We start from the raw sequence: 15,065 nt of genomic DNA, 5'->3' as shown, positions 1-15,065 counted from the left end.
GGATGAGTTCATGTCCTTTGTAGGTACATAGATGCAGCTGGAAACCATCATTCTCAGCAAACTATCGCAAGAACAGAAAACCAAACACCACATGTTCTCACTCATGGGTGGGAATCGAACAATAAGAACATTTGGACACAGGAAGGGGAACGTCACACACCTGGGCCTGTTGTGGCTTGGTGGGAGGCGGGAGGGATAGCATTAGGAGATATACCTAATGTAAATGACGAGTTAATGGGTGCAGCACACCAACATGGCACATGTATAGGTATGTAACAAACCTGCACGTTGTGCACATGTACCCTAGAACTTAAAGTATAATAAAAAAGAAAAAGAAAAAGAAAAAAAAAGAAATCAAAGCATAGTTTATAGAATAAAAATTGTCAAAAAAAATCTTATGTTTTGTCAAGAAATTGCAGACTTTTATGTTTACAAAAAAAAAAAAAAAAAATACTGAGAAGTCCAACTTTTAGCCAGAATACATAAATTCCTGAAAATGTGTGAAAATGTATAGATTGGAAAATTAAAAATAAAAAAAGGAAAACAAACCTTTTTAGGGAAGGAAGGAAACACTACATGTTTAAGTTAAGCCCACTAAGAACAACATCAGGGCCGATGAAAGAGCCCTCCCACACGTTTTAAGCGAAATGCCTGTGGAGAAGTGCTTGGAGATCACCGGCCATTGCTGTAGCCAGGCAAGAGTTGGTTGAGGATGGTCTGCAGGGGCTGGTTCACCTGCATGGCATAGCTCCAGCCCAGGTCATAGAGAAAGGCAGAGCAGCTGAGCACCTGTGCCCAGAAGGATCTATCCAGGCAGTCCTTGTATATCTTGCGCTGGCATACTGTTGCAATGGGCCGGAACACCAGTTCCTGACAGCAGATACATTGGAGCGTCTCCTCCACTTTATTCAGGAACATCTGAAACGGGCTGCTGCTCGCTGGCCGGCCCTCGACCGAAGCTAGGACCTCATTCCACAGTTTGGCATTGCTCTTGTCCTCTCTGATGAGGCAGCTCTGCTGAGCCGTGAGGCTGTAGGGCTCCACTTTAGTTTTCTTGGATGTCTGGTGAGGAGACGCGGCCCTGCTCTGGCCACCTCCTGCCTACTTCTGCTTCCACTTTCCCTTGCTTGCCCTGGGGCCTGCGAAGCCCTCCTCCTGCTGCTCCTCCTCCTCCCTCTTGCTGTTCTTCTCCCGCTCTCGGTTGACCAGGGCTTCCAGGTGGCCTTCTGGATACTGCATAGTCAGCCCCAGCTTCTTGATCCATTCCTTCCCCTCCTTCGTACAGGGGCCAGACTCGTCGTCGTCCCTCTGCAGGAGGTAGCGCCACGGGAGAAACCTGGACTTCCCCTTCTCGGGCCACTACTTCACCACCTGCTAGATGCAGTCATAGCGGTTGCCCTTGGTGGGGGCGTACTTTCTGTTCTTACCACCCTTGATGCTGCACACCATCATAGCAGGCTTTCCCGACTGCCAGTCCTTGGCGTCAACCCCTTCTTGGTCATTAATGAGAGTAAAGCAGTTGAGAGCCAGAGCCCTGTTGGTGTTGGTGAGTTTGTGATCACAAGACTGTTCCGCGGTCCTCTTGTTGCAAGAAAGATCTCAACCATCACTACCCGTGTATCTGAAAAAATTCTCCTCATCCCCATCGTCCTTGTTACCCCTGTCCAGGACCAGGGAGTATGACCTGTAGTTGCTCTGGCCGTGAATGCCAGCCACGTGGGGCCGATGAACTCCAGACTAGCTGACCTGGACTCAGAACTGCCACATGGTGCCCACGGGGATCCCTGGGATGGATCCGTAGTGGTTGGACGGGACGATGGTGCACTCTTTGGTGGGGCCCACACACGCAATGCCCTTGCCCCAGTCCCGCTTTGAGGACAACGTGGCTGAGGCCATCTACGCCTTCTTCTTGCTCTCTCTCAGCCTCTCTTCCGCCAGCACCACCTTGCTGGTGTGGTTCCTGCACTTGGGCAGTACCACTCCTCCTCGCTGGGAATGCTGCTGAGGGGCGGGCGCAGGCAGTAGATGTGGAAAGTCATGTCACATTCGTCACATATGAACTGCTTCTAGGGGTCTTGCTGGCCCCTGCACAGGTGGCAGGCGCAGACCCAGCAGAGTCTATTCACGTCATCCTTGCTGTGCTTGCAGGATGGGATATTCGTGGAGGTAAATGAGAGTATTGGGTTCCACCCCATGATTAAACTGGACATCTAACTAACATGGAAACATAATTTTCATAGTTCATTTTGAGACAACACTTAGAGAGTTAGGTTTTAGAAACAAGATCAACTAACAATTCAGTCACATTTGTGATTGTTTCTTAGGTTACTCTAAAAACTTTGTGGACTGATGTTGTTTTATTCTAAGGGAAGATCCGGGGTATCGTGACTGAAGCATCATTTAATATAATCAACAAAGTACCTTCTATCTAACATGCACAGAAGCTACCATAGACCATAGACACTTTCCTGAGACTCCCTATTCTACCACTTTGTCCCTCATTCTCATAAAATAATATCACTTCTTATTTCACCAATTTAGAACTGGCTATATACTTTTCAGGACACAGTGAAAATTGGAAATGCATGTAAGGAGTGGGGAAGTCAATCTCTCTTTCTCTTTTCACAGCCTGCAGCTCCCACCCAATGTGAATAGCGAACCCCCAAGGCATTGCAAGTTTCACACGATAAGATGTTTGGTACACAGAAAGGCAAGAGGCCTACCACTTGCTCATTGTGCCACAGCACTGCCAGACTATGGGAAGGATGACCTCTGTCTTGCCCTGTCCAAAAGTATTGTGACTATGAACTCAACTACAAATGTATCTATGATCCTATCCAGTCCTCTGCCAGGGTTGAAAGGCAATGCAGCCTGATCACTGTCTAAGGCAGATGATGACAGTGGTTGAAAGATATAGTCAGGAGGGAGGAGGACACCTGAAACCTATGGAAGCAGGGGCAGAAAGCTGGTAGCTTAGAACTCATCCTAGGGAGGTGGTAAGGTTGACAAGAGGCCAGGCTACACTTGAGCTGAAATCTCAAGCTTAAAATGTAACATAAATTCAAAGATAAAATTGTTAAGAATTTCAATATAGCAACCTTAACCATGCTACTCAATTGGTTTCACCCTCATGAAGCCAGGCCTGGACCAGGAACATAGACAACATCAGATTTAAGTTCCTTCAAATTTCACTTTTTCACTAATTTATCAAAACCCATATCATTCTTGCTTTCTTACCTTATATAACATGAAAAAATATAATATTCTAATAAAGTCAATAGTTTTACCTCAGTTCTAAAGCCCATCTTTTCCTTCATTCTAATCAAACTTCCTCCATCAGTTATCCCATCTTTATCCCTTATATTTAATTTAATAACTTGACATTTTCCTATAGTTACTCCTTCTTCCTGTCCTTAAAAATCAAACATGTTGGCAGAGTTCGATATACTCACTCTCTGTACAGATAATCTTCCAGTCATTTATTATAACTAAAATGAAATGCAATCTAGCTTATTGCTAAAGTATTCCCCTGAATCTGCTTTCACTAAATCCCCAGTGACATTTTTGTTTCTAATGGTTTATCAAGCAGGGAAGAAAGGCAAGAGGTAGACACATGCCAAAAACACGAGATAATAGGTATATAAAGGCATAGTACCATGAAAAAGCATGGCACTTCTGAAACAGTTCAAAATGGTTGCAGTGTTTGTTGCATTACACAATATGTCACTTTTGATCTTCTGCTAAGAGATTCCAAGAGAGAATTAATTATACAAGAGATTAATTCTGGAAAATATCTTTGAATAATTAAAAAATAAAGAGGGAGCAGGAATAGGTACGAAGAACCTTCAGTCTGCAATGCAGGACTGACATCTGTGAAGGAAAAGAGGGAAGAAGGAATTAGAGGGTTGAAAAAGATTCAGAGTACATTAAAGAAAGTCTTGGTCATGCCTAATGGGATTTCCTGAGCAAAGATTACTTGGTAGAGAAGTCCTGAATCGAGAAGAAATGGCCTGACTCTGGTACCTCCACTATGCTCACTTATTTGCTGGAGACTTTCCAGAGGGAAAATGGCCTTTGCAAAGCACCACAGCGGATCTGAATTTGTGGCAGTTTTTTGGTCAACCATTCTCTCTGCAGCAGGTTCTCTTGAAGGGAGAATCCGAATAGCACACTTCCATGGATGCCACAGTCCACCATCTGTACTTTACTGCACAGATGCACTTCTCCATACAAATTTATATAGCAGCTCCCCTAAAGGTTTCTTGAACCTCTCTTCTTGGTGAGACAATTAGATGAGGGAAGTTAGTGGGACAAACTAGAGTATCTGTCTCGGGGCTGCAACTGGTTTTCATCCTTTCCCTCCTCCACTACTCATTCTGAACTACCCTCATCCTTAACTCTCATCTCAACAGGTCTTGGGACTTCACTGATGGTGTGAATCAAAACTTCATGCCTGAAGATTCTAAGCCCCTAGTAATCACATCCCGCTCAAGTAGGGATTGCTGCATGTGTCCATTCACAGTTATAGTGGGGCAAGGAAGTACCAAGAGAAACCCTAATAGATCATCTGGATTTCAACTATAATTCTCCCTGCCCCCACTGTGTGAGAGTAGTCCTACTTCTTCACCCCTGCAATCAGGGTGAATTACCCCTGTTAAAAATAATAGCTTTTCTTCCACCCTGCTATTCTCTGAACACAAGGAGTCCAAAGTGTCCTGGTAGCAGCTGTAGATTATAACTTATTGGCACACAGCAAAAGTGTGCCCACTTTATAGTTTCTGTCTCTCTACAAACCCCAAAGTTGCAGTGACAGAAAATACAAAGTCTCCCAGAGGGACATTAGAAATGACAATAAGTGAGGCCACTGCTGATTCTACTCTTTGGTTCCTGAACCCATGCATTCTTTCTACTGAGGACATAGTGCACAAACGAGTCTCCTGTTTAGCATTTTGTTTTGGTTTTGGTTGGTTGTTTTTCTGACACCATCTTAGTAGGTTCAGGCTGCCGTGACAGAATACCATAGACTGAGTGGCTTAAACAACAAATATTTGTTTTTCAGAGTCCTGAAGTGAGAAGTCTGAGATCAAGGTGTCACCATTGTCAGGTTCTTGGTGAGTGTTCTCCCTTTGTTAACAGACAGTTGCCTTCTCACTGTGTCCTTACATGTCAAAGAGAGAAACCTCTGGTCCCTTCATTTCTTTAAAAGAGCACTAATCTACTCAGGGGACAGCCACCCTCATGACTTAGTCAAACCCTAATTACTATCAAAGGCCCTGCCTCCAAAGACCATTACATTGGGGATTAAGGTTTCAGCATATAAATTTTGAGAGGAGACAAAGATTGAGACCATAGCAGACACTGCATACATTGTCATTCTAAAAATTCTCAATTCTCTGACACTAACTAACTGGGTGTCCCAAAATTCAAATGAATTATGACACTAAGCACTCAGAGTTTACACAGACCCCAAAAGATAAGGACAATGTCTTTTGATTATGATAGCAACAACTTAAATGCAGAACCCACAAGGAAAGGGTTCAGTCCCAGAGGATTGCCCTCACTTCTGATGCCAGTCACAAGTCTTCGAGGCCGCCTACACTTCTAGATCGATCAACTTGAAGTTCAAGAATTCCTGGAACCCACTCCTCCACTTTGATAATTTACTAGAATAACTCAGGAACTCAGTATAAGAGTATAATACTACTTGTATATATGATATATATATGTATAATATGATTATAGTAATATCAAAAAGGATAAAACTCAGAAACAGTCAAATGGAAGAGATGCATAGGACAAAGTATGGAGGGGTGGGGGTAAAAGGGTACAGAGCTTCCATGCTGTCTCCAGGCATACCACCTTCCTAGGACATTGATGTGCTCACCAACCCAGAAGCTCTCCAAACTTTACTGTTCAAGAGTATTTAATGAAGTGTGTAGGCATGATTGATTAAATCATTGGTGACTGGTGATTGAACTCAATCATCAAGTCCCCTCCACCCCGGATGTTGGGGGTACGATGAGGCTAAAAGTTCCAACTCTCCAATCCTGTGCTTGGTTCCACTGGCATGCAGTCCTTTTCTGAAGCTACCTAGAAGCCGCTGAGAGTGACCCTATTTGCATAAATTCAGGTTTAACAAAAGCCCTTCCCATCACGCAGGAAATTCCAAGGGTTTGAAGAGCTCAGGAACCAGAACAAAGACCAAATGTACATTTTTTTTTTTTTTATTATAGCACGGGCAACACCCTGACCTGTGACCACAGATACCTTATGAGAAAAGATTTATAAACATCAAAAATTACTGACACATTTGGAAGCTATTCCATCATTAATGATTAGACCAATCCATCTTTATAGTGTATAGCATTGTCTACTAGGGCAGGGAAGTCAAGTTTGCAGGCTTTCATTTGATATTGAGAGATTCAAAAAGCAGAAGTAGTCTCAGTAGTATATGCCTTCACCCTTTCAGGCATCTGGTATAAATGAGCTAAGAGACAGTATTATCTTTTGCTTTGTACCTTTTTCAAAGTGTTAATCTAATATTGAATTTATCACATATCTCATTTATTTATTCATTTACCCTCAGCTACTGTTCTTCCTTTTCTCCATTTGTACCCAGAATTTTCTACCTTTGGAAGAGACATTACGTTTGATCACTGTGCTGGTCTTGATTTCCAGCAGCAATACTACTACAAGCAAATACCTTCCCATCAATCCACTCCCACTTCGATAGGTTACATTTACATTGGTATAGAGCTAGTGTTAAAAACCACAGGCTTTTAGGCTCCCCAAATAATGGAAATTAACACAGGGCCAAGCAGTTTTTCCAGACAAGTCTTTTGGGTTTTGTGCTTGAGGGTAAGGGAAACAGAGGGGGTGCAAAGATTTCCCAGTTGGCTCCCCGAAATGAGCCTATAGGGATTTTTTTTTTTTTTTTTTTTTTTTTTTTATGAAGCAAAGAAGGGAATTTATATCAGGGATAGGGTATGCAAGCTAGGCTGGGCAAAGCACATGAGAGGAAGGGTATGTGGGTCAGCATATCCTGTTGTGATGGTTATCTTGAGTAATGGGCCACCTAGTGATGTGGCTAGTGGCAACAAAGTTGTAAATCAATTGTTCAGCATTCCTACCAGAGGTGGGACACTCTGCAATCTTAGTTGGACATTTGGATCCCCTAAGGCCAGTTTCTGAAATTCTTTAAGTAAAAGGCATGGCTAAATATTATGAGAGCACAAAATAATGTTTATTTTATTTGTATGACTAAAACCTCTAGGATAGCAGGGATAGTGTCAGAGAGGTAATGGCATGGGTTTTGCGATCAGTGGGACAAAAGAAAAAGAAATTTGAAAAAGCAGCCAAGTCCCAATCCTATCCTGTCCCACTAGTGGGCTATTTTTATCACTAGGCAATATAGCTGCACTCACTGTAACAGGTGTCCCCAACCCCTTGACCATGGACCCAGTACAGGTCCAGTCTGTTACAGGAACCAGGGCACACAGCAGGAGGTGAGTGGAGGGCCAGCATTTCTGCCTGAGCTCCACCTCCTGTCAGATCAGTGGTGACATTAGATTCTCATAGGAGCATGAACCCCATTATGAACTGCACAGGTGAAGGATCTAAATTGTGTGCTTCTGTGAGAATCTAACTAATCCATGACAGAAGGCGAAAGGCATGTCTTACATGGTGGCAGACAAGAGAGAAGGAGAGCCAAACAAAAGGGGAAAGCCCTTATAAAACCATCAGATCTCATGATACCTATTCACTACCACAAGAAGAGTATGGGGGAAACTGGCCCCATGATTCTATCATCTCCCACTGGGTCCTTCCCACAACATGTGGGAAATATGAGCAGTCTTATTCAAGAAGAGATTTGGGTGGGGACGCAGCCAAACCATATCATTTCACCCTTGGCCCCTCCAAAATCTCATATCCTCACATTTCAAAACCAATCATGCCTTCCCAGCAGTCCCCCAAAGTTTTAACTCATTTCAGCATTAATTCAAAAGTCCACAGTCCAAAGTCTCATATGAGAGAAAGCATGTCCCTTTTGCCTATGAGCCCATAAAATCAAAAGCATGTTAGTTACTTCCTAGATAACTTTGGGGGTCCATGTATTGGGTAAACATACCCATTCCAAATGGGAGAAATTGGTCAAATCAAAGGGGCTAAAGGTCCCATGAAAGTCCAAAATTCAGCAGGGCAGTCAAATCTTAAAGCTCCAAAATGATCTCCTTTGACTCCAAGTCTTACATTCAAGTCACGCTGATGCAGTAAATAGGTTCTCAAGGTCTTGAGCATCTCTGTCCCGTCGCTTTGCAGGGTATGGCCTCCCTCCTGGCTGTTTTCACAGGCTGGTGTTGATTGTCTGTGGCTTTTTCCAGGCACATGGTGCTAGTTCTCAATGGATCTACCATTTTGGGGTCAGGAGGGCAGTGACCCTCTTCTCACAAATCCACTAGGTAGTTCACAAGTGGGGACTCTACGTGGTGACTTGTATTTCACATTTTCCTTCCATAGTGCCCTAGCAGAGGTTCTCCATGAGGGCCTTGCCCCTGCAGCTAACTTTGGCCTGGATGTCCATCCATTTCTATATATCCTCTGAAATCGAGGTGGAGGTTGCCTAACCTCAATTCTTGACTTCTGTGCACCCCCAGGCTTAACACCATGTGTAAACTGGCAAAACATAGGGCTTGCACCCTCTGAAGCCATGGCCCAAGCTGTATCTTGGTCCCTTTTAGCCATGGTTAGAGTGGCTTAGACACAGGGCACCAAGTCTCTAGGCTGCATATAGCAGGGGAACCCCGGACCCAGCCCAGGGAACCATTTCTTTTTCTCCTAGGCCTCCAGATCTGTGATGGGAGGGGCTGCTGCAAAGGTCTCTGACATACCTTGGAGACATTTTTCCCGCTGCTTGTCTTGGAGATTAAGATTTGGCTCCTTGTTACTTATGTAAATTTCTGCAGCTGGCTTGAATTTCTCCTCAGAAAATGGGTTTTTCTTTTCCTCACATTGTCAGGTTGCAAATTTTCCAAACTTTTATGCCCTGTTTCCCTTCTAAAACTGAATGATTTTAACAGCACCCAAGTCACCTCTTGAATGCTTTGCTGCTTAGAAATTTCTTCCACCAGATACCCTAAATCATCTACCTCAAGTTCAAAGTTCCACAAATCTCTAGGGCAGGGGGAAAATGTTGCCAGTCTCTTTGCTAAAACATAGAAAGGGTCACATTTAGTCCATTTTCCAACAAGTTTCTCATCTCCATCTGAGACCACCTCAGCTTGGATTTTGTTGTCCATATCACTATCAGCATTTTGGCCAAAACTATTCAACAAGTCTCTAGGAAGTTCCAAACTTTCCCACAATTTCCTATCTTCTTATGAACCCTCCAAACTGTTCCAACCTCTGTCTCTTACCCAGTACCAAAGTCACTTCCACATTTTTGGGTATCTTCACAGCAGCACCCCATTCTACCAGTATCAATTTACTGTATTCGTCTGTTTTTATGCTGCTGATAAAGACATACTTAAGACTGGGCAATTTATAAAGAAAAAAAGGTCTAATGGACTCACACTTCCACATGGCTGGGGAGACCTCACAATCATGGTATAAGTCAAAGGCACATCTTACATGGTGGCAAACAAGAGAGACTGAGAGCCAAGTGAAAGGGGAAACCCCTTATAAAATCATCAGGTCTCATGAGACTTATTCACTACCACGAGAACAGTATGGGGGGAACCACTCCCATAATTCAATTATCTCCCACCAGGTCATATTCATCCACTGGGTCCTTCCCACAACTTGTGAGAATTATGAGAGGTACAACTCAAGATGAGATTTGGCTGGGGACAAAACCAATCCATATCACATCAATTTTCATCTGAACTTTCACTTTAATTCCATCAACACATATGTCCCTAACTTGAGCCTCCATTAAGGCTTTATCAAACAGGTTTCAGTTTCACAGTATAAGATAGGGGAAGTGTTTCCCAGTCATACATAATATCTATTCCCATAAAACATTCAAGTAAAGGAAATACGACTCCTTCACATAAAGTCATGTTAACCAATGTTCGACTTAACCAATGGATTTTGGTACCAGGGTATATGAGGTTCCCATGTCCCAGAGTAACAAAATTTTCTCTTTTCCACTCTCTTACCATTTTACTTACTCATGTATGTAAGGCTTTGGGGACCTCACCAAGAGGTCAAGCCAAGAGACTCTGGCCCTTTGGTCAATCTTTATCTTTAATTTGTCTGACTGTTGCCTCTGGCAATTTCAGGGTGGGTTTTTCCTTATAATCTTTGCCTTCCAGATTTTTTAATTCCTCCAAACTCAGGTAAATAAAGTAGAATTGTTTGGGGCCCTTTAATGTTGGGCTCCCATTAGTCCACTCAGTCTTCCACAGTGCTGTGTTAAGATCTTTGTTTCAATCCTATCAATGTCCTTTTTATTCATCCCAATTCTTAATAATCATCTAAAAATTTCCACCCTGCTGGAATGAGTACCTTGACTCTTTCTCTGCTTATCTCCATTCTGTTCTTAATTAATATGATGTTTTATTAGTATCTGTAAGACTCATAAGCAAAACTTGAAATGGAAAATGCAACAAGGCTTCCCAGAATGTTGCTCAGTTTTGCAGCAGTAAGATTACATGGGGTGTTCAGACAAAAGGGACCCTTGTGATCACAGAATTTATCATGATCAGGGTAACAAGAATATTCAGTGGGTGAATATCCCTATCATCATAAAGCCAGTCTTACATGGCTTTCATATAAGCTGCTTTATCTGGAATGTTCCACTTGGAATTTATAGTGGGAATCAGACAGCCCCTTTCCCAGGGTAAACAGGATTTACAGTGGCTTTTATACAGTCCACAAGACTTACTGTTCCCTCAAGAATAACCTGCTGTATTAGCTTGCTAGTGTTGCCATAACAAAATAACACAGAACAGGTGATTTATACAGTAGAAATTTATTACCACACTGATCTAGAGACTGTAATTTCAAGATCAAGGTACTAGCCAAGTTTGATTTCTTCTGAGGCCTCTCTCCTTGGCTTGTAGATGGTTGCCTTCTCATTGTGTCCTCACATGGTCTTTTCTCTTCCTTGGTACAGCTGATGTCTTTCTTTGCCTAAATTTTCTCTTCTTATGCCACTCAGATTAGATTGAGGCCCATGCATATGATCTCATTCAACTCAATTATCTCTTTAATGGCTCTACCCCCAAATACAGTCACATTCTGAAGTATTGGTGGGTTAGGGCTTCAACATTTCAGTTTTGTGTGAAAACAATTCAGCCTATAACACTTTGCCCTTTGGGCCCTCCAAATTCATGTCTTTCTCACATGCAAAATACATTTGCACCCTCTCCCCTCATTTCAACAGCCAAAAAGTCTTAACTCATTCCAGGATCAAAGGTTCCTCATCCTTTCTTGTTTCAAACCATGTTTCCATGGGTCAGACCCCTTTTAGCAATCTGATTTTTCTAGCAAGGAATGTTTTTTTTTTTTTGTTTTTTTTTTTTTTCTGACCTCAAATATGTTGTTATTCAAACAAAATTTTCAATTCTCTGACACCACTTGGCTTTTCCAGAATTCAATTGAATTCTGACACTAACTACCTAGAGTTACCATAGACCCTACAACTCAAGGCTTCAGTCCTTCAAGACTGGCTTTATTTCAAATGCCAGTTGCAAGTCCCAGGGGCCATCTTACTTCAGAGCACACAGACTATATATGTACGGGTTCCTGTCACCCCTTCATATTTGATAATTTGCTGGAATGACTCACAAAACAATGGAAAGTGCTATACTTATGATTAAAGTTTTATTATTATGGCTACAACTCAGGAATTACCAAATAGAAGAAATGCATTGAGCCAGTATGGCGGAGTAGAGGTGTGAAGAGTTTCCATGCCCTCTCTTAGACTTGTCACCATCTCAGCACATCATTATGTTCACCAACTCAAAAGCTTGCCAAACTTTGTTGTTCAAGAATATTTAAGAAGGTTTCATTATGTAGGCATGATTGATTAAATCATTGGCCACTTGTGATTGTACTCAATCTCCAGCCTTTTTTTCTTCCCTGGACAGGGTATGGACGATGAGGCTGCAAGTTGCAATTTCTAATCATGTGTTTGGTTCCTCTGGCAACCAGCTACTATCTTGAAGCTATCTTAGGATCACTAGGAGTCACTTCTTTTGCATAAACTCAGGTATGGTAAAAAGATGTTTGTTGCAAATAACAAAAGACATTTGTGTCACTCAGGAAATTCCAATACTTTGAGAATTCTGTGGTAAGAACGAGTGAAAATGACTAAATATGTATATATATATTATGTCTATATATAATATAACCTATTTATTATCTATGTATATTATATATCATAATATGTATGGTATATACAAAACATACACACACACACACACATATATATATATTTATTATATGGCAAGTGTAATTAGACATGTTGAAGGATGGGACCCCAGATTTGAAGACTATTGTCTCAGTGCTTTACATACATGTACTCCAAGTAGGCAAGTCCCATAACCCTAATTGTGTTTAAAAATATAACTGTGGCAATATTTGGGAAAAAGTTAAAGAAAGCCAATAATGAGGGCATTTTCATAAAGAGTTCAGTGGAGAAATGGTAAGTTACTAAAAGTAGGACTGGACAGGATAAAAATACTTAAAAGATATTTTGGAGGCATAATTGACCTAGATGAGGTACTAGATGTGGATATTGAAGGGTAGTGAAGAGTCAATATTAACTCTAGGAGCTTGAGAGGGGAAGAAATAGATGTAATTGAACAAGATGCAGAATACAGGACTAAAAATGGATTTTGATTTAAGAGTAAATATAATGTGCTTAATTTAAGGTATGCTATGCTTGAAGTACCTCGTGAATACTTCTAGTAAGTTTGTGTAAGTATATGTCTAAAATACATATCAAGCTGAAAGACACAGATTGTGAAGTTATCTCTGCATAAATTGTATATAAAATCATTTGCATGGTTTAATTTACTTGGAAAAACACAGAGAACAAAAAGAGATGGCCAAACATAAGAATTTTGGGAAACATTAACATGTAACGGTTGGAGAAAAAGAGGTCAGCAAAGAAGATTGGGAAGGTGGAATAGTAGGAGAGGAAGTTGAAAGTGGCAACCTGAAAAGAAATGAAATGTATGAGAGGTGGACTTTCTGATAGAAATACCTTTTTTTTTTTTTTTTTTTTTTAGTCAACTGCTCAACTGCTCAAGATAGAAGTAGGGAAGTTACCTGAGGAGCCAATTGATTTAGCAATTGAGAGGTCATTGGTTTAAAACCAAACAACAAAAAAAGGAAGTCAAGGGTGACTTTAACAGTCTCTGTAAAGTAATTGGAACAAAAAGTACTGTAGTGGATTGGGGAATAAAATAGGGTAGTTAGCTAGAACTGAATGAATACTTTTGAAAAAATTTAGTGATGAGAGAAAAGAGGATCCTAGGGCAGTAGATTAAAGAAATTGCTAGTTTAAGGGAATTAGTAACTTGAGAAAAGCCTTTTCTATGTGGGCAGTCCTGTGTATTTCTATATGCCAAAGAGAGGAAATCAGTTGAAAGGAGGAAATTGAAAGTAAGAAGGCATGACAGTTTAGCAAAAGTTCTGGAGTAGGCTTGAGGGAATCAGAAAAAAACATGTTAGGAATAACTGTGAAAAGACAGCATTTCTTTCTCACTTCAGATGAAAATAAAGACATTTAAAGAATTTGTTACACTTAGTCCATTATATCATGTTATTACTGACAATTTTCAATTATCTGTTACAGAAAAGAGAAAAGTAAGGGGAATCCAAATTTTAATATAAACATTTGTCTTCCTTATGGTCTAGATGTAAGGTTGAGAAGATGGGCATAGAAGAATGGTGGTAAAGATAATCCATAGGGTAGAAAAACTTGTAGCCTTTATTAATCAAAGCAGACTTTTAAAAGAAATGAAAGAGAATTGATTGTTTTGAATTAAGAAACTTAGAATAAGAAACAAACCATATGCAGAAGTCAACCTTTTTGAAAAGCCATTCAGAAATGTTAAAGTTACATGTGCGCAGTAGTATTCCAACTTCTAATACATTCCTATTTTCATGGGTAAAAATCATGTAAAAATGTCTTCAAAGAATAAATGAGGCTATTTGTGTTTTATCCCTATCTAGTTGTTTCCTTCGAAATCCTCAAAATCAAAGGAAGTCCTTAATGTAATTTCTAGAAGTTTTACAGTCCTGCATTAAGTTCCTTATATTGAACCGCCAGTGATAGACCTGCACTGAATTAGAGGGCTGATAGAATCTGGGAGAATGAATCTAGGGTACACTGCTATGTCAGCAAACTTGCCATTTGCTGAATAAGAGCTGATAAACAGAAAAATCAATTTAAACAATCATAACAGTTAATCCATTCTAGGGGTATTACCAACCCTAGAGAGTAGGTATGTTAGATACTAAAATAAGTGTTAAAGGCTAGAATGAGAATAGTTACAAATGTCTTCCTTGCTTGAACATGTTTCAGGTAGTTTATACATTTTATTTTTACTGAATTCAGACATTTAAAATAATTATTGATAATGTGTTTAGTATCCCTGGTGGAAATCATTGTTATCTTATCTCATACCTATAAAGTATTACTGATAAAAATTGCAATATAAAGCATAACAAGTCTAACTAAGACATTTTATTTTTATTTAAATGCTCCTTTAATTACAACTTCCTTCTGCCCAATTCCAATATAATTTTCATATAAAGTTTAACAATACTCTTCAATAACTCAAATATTTTTGATTCTTAAATATTTTTAACGTTTACATTTCCTTTAAATCAAGGTTACATAAAAAATAATATCTATTACAGAAGAAGCATTTTTGTAGCATGAAAGGCAGTAAGCCAATGGTTGGGTTTAAAAACAAGCCAGTTCTGAGATGTATAAAACATTATTAGGTTTATTTAAAGAGTTTTTTTCTTAAAACAACACACAGATAATGCACTACTTGTATTTAAAATCATGTCATATTATAAATGTTGCATAGCTGGAAAACATT

General features: G+C 40.4%; 1 pseudogene; it reads right to left on the bottom strand.

The window, feature by feature from the left end:
- Nucleotides 1-468: 468 nt before the first annotated feature.
- On the bottom strand, nucleotides 469-7,817 carry LOC110742120 (annotated as a pseudogene).
- Nucleotides 7,818-15,065: the final 7,248 nt, after the last annotated feature.

This window comes from Papio anubis, chromosome X, assembly GCF_008728515.1.
Source record: "Papio anubis isolate 15944 chromosome X, Panubis1.0, whole genome shotgun sequence".
Taxonomy (NCBI): Eukaryota; Metazoa; Chordata; class Mammalia; order Primates; family Cercopithecidae; genus Papio; species Papio anubis.
This window is presented reverse-complemented; position numbering and strand designations above follow the sequence as displayed.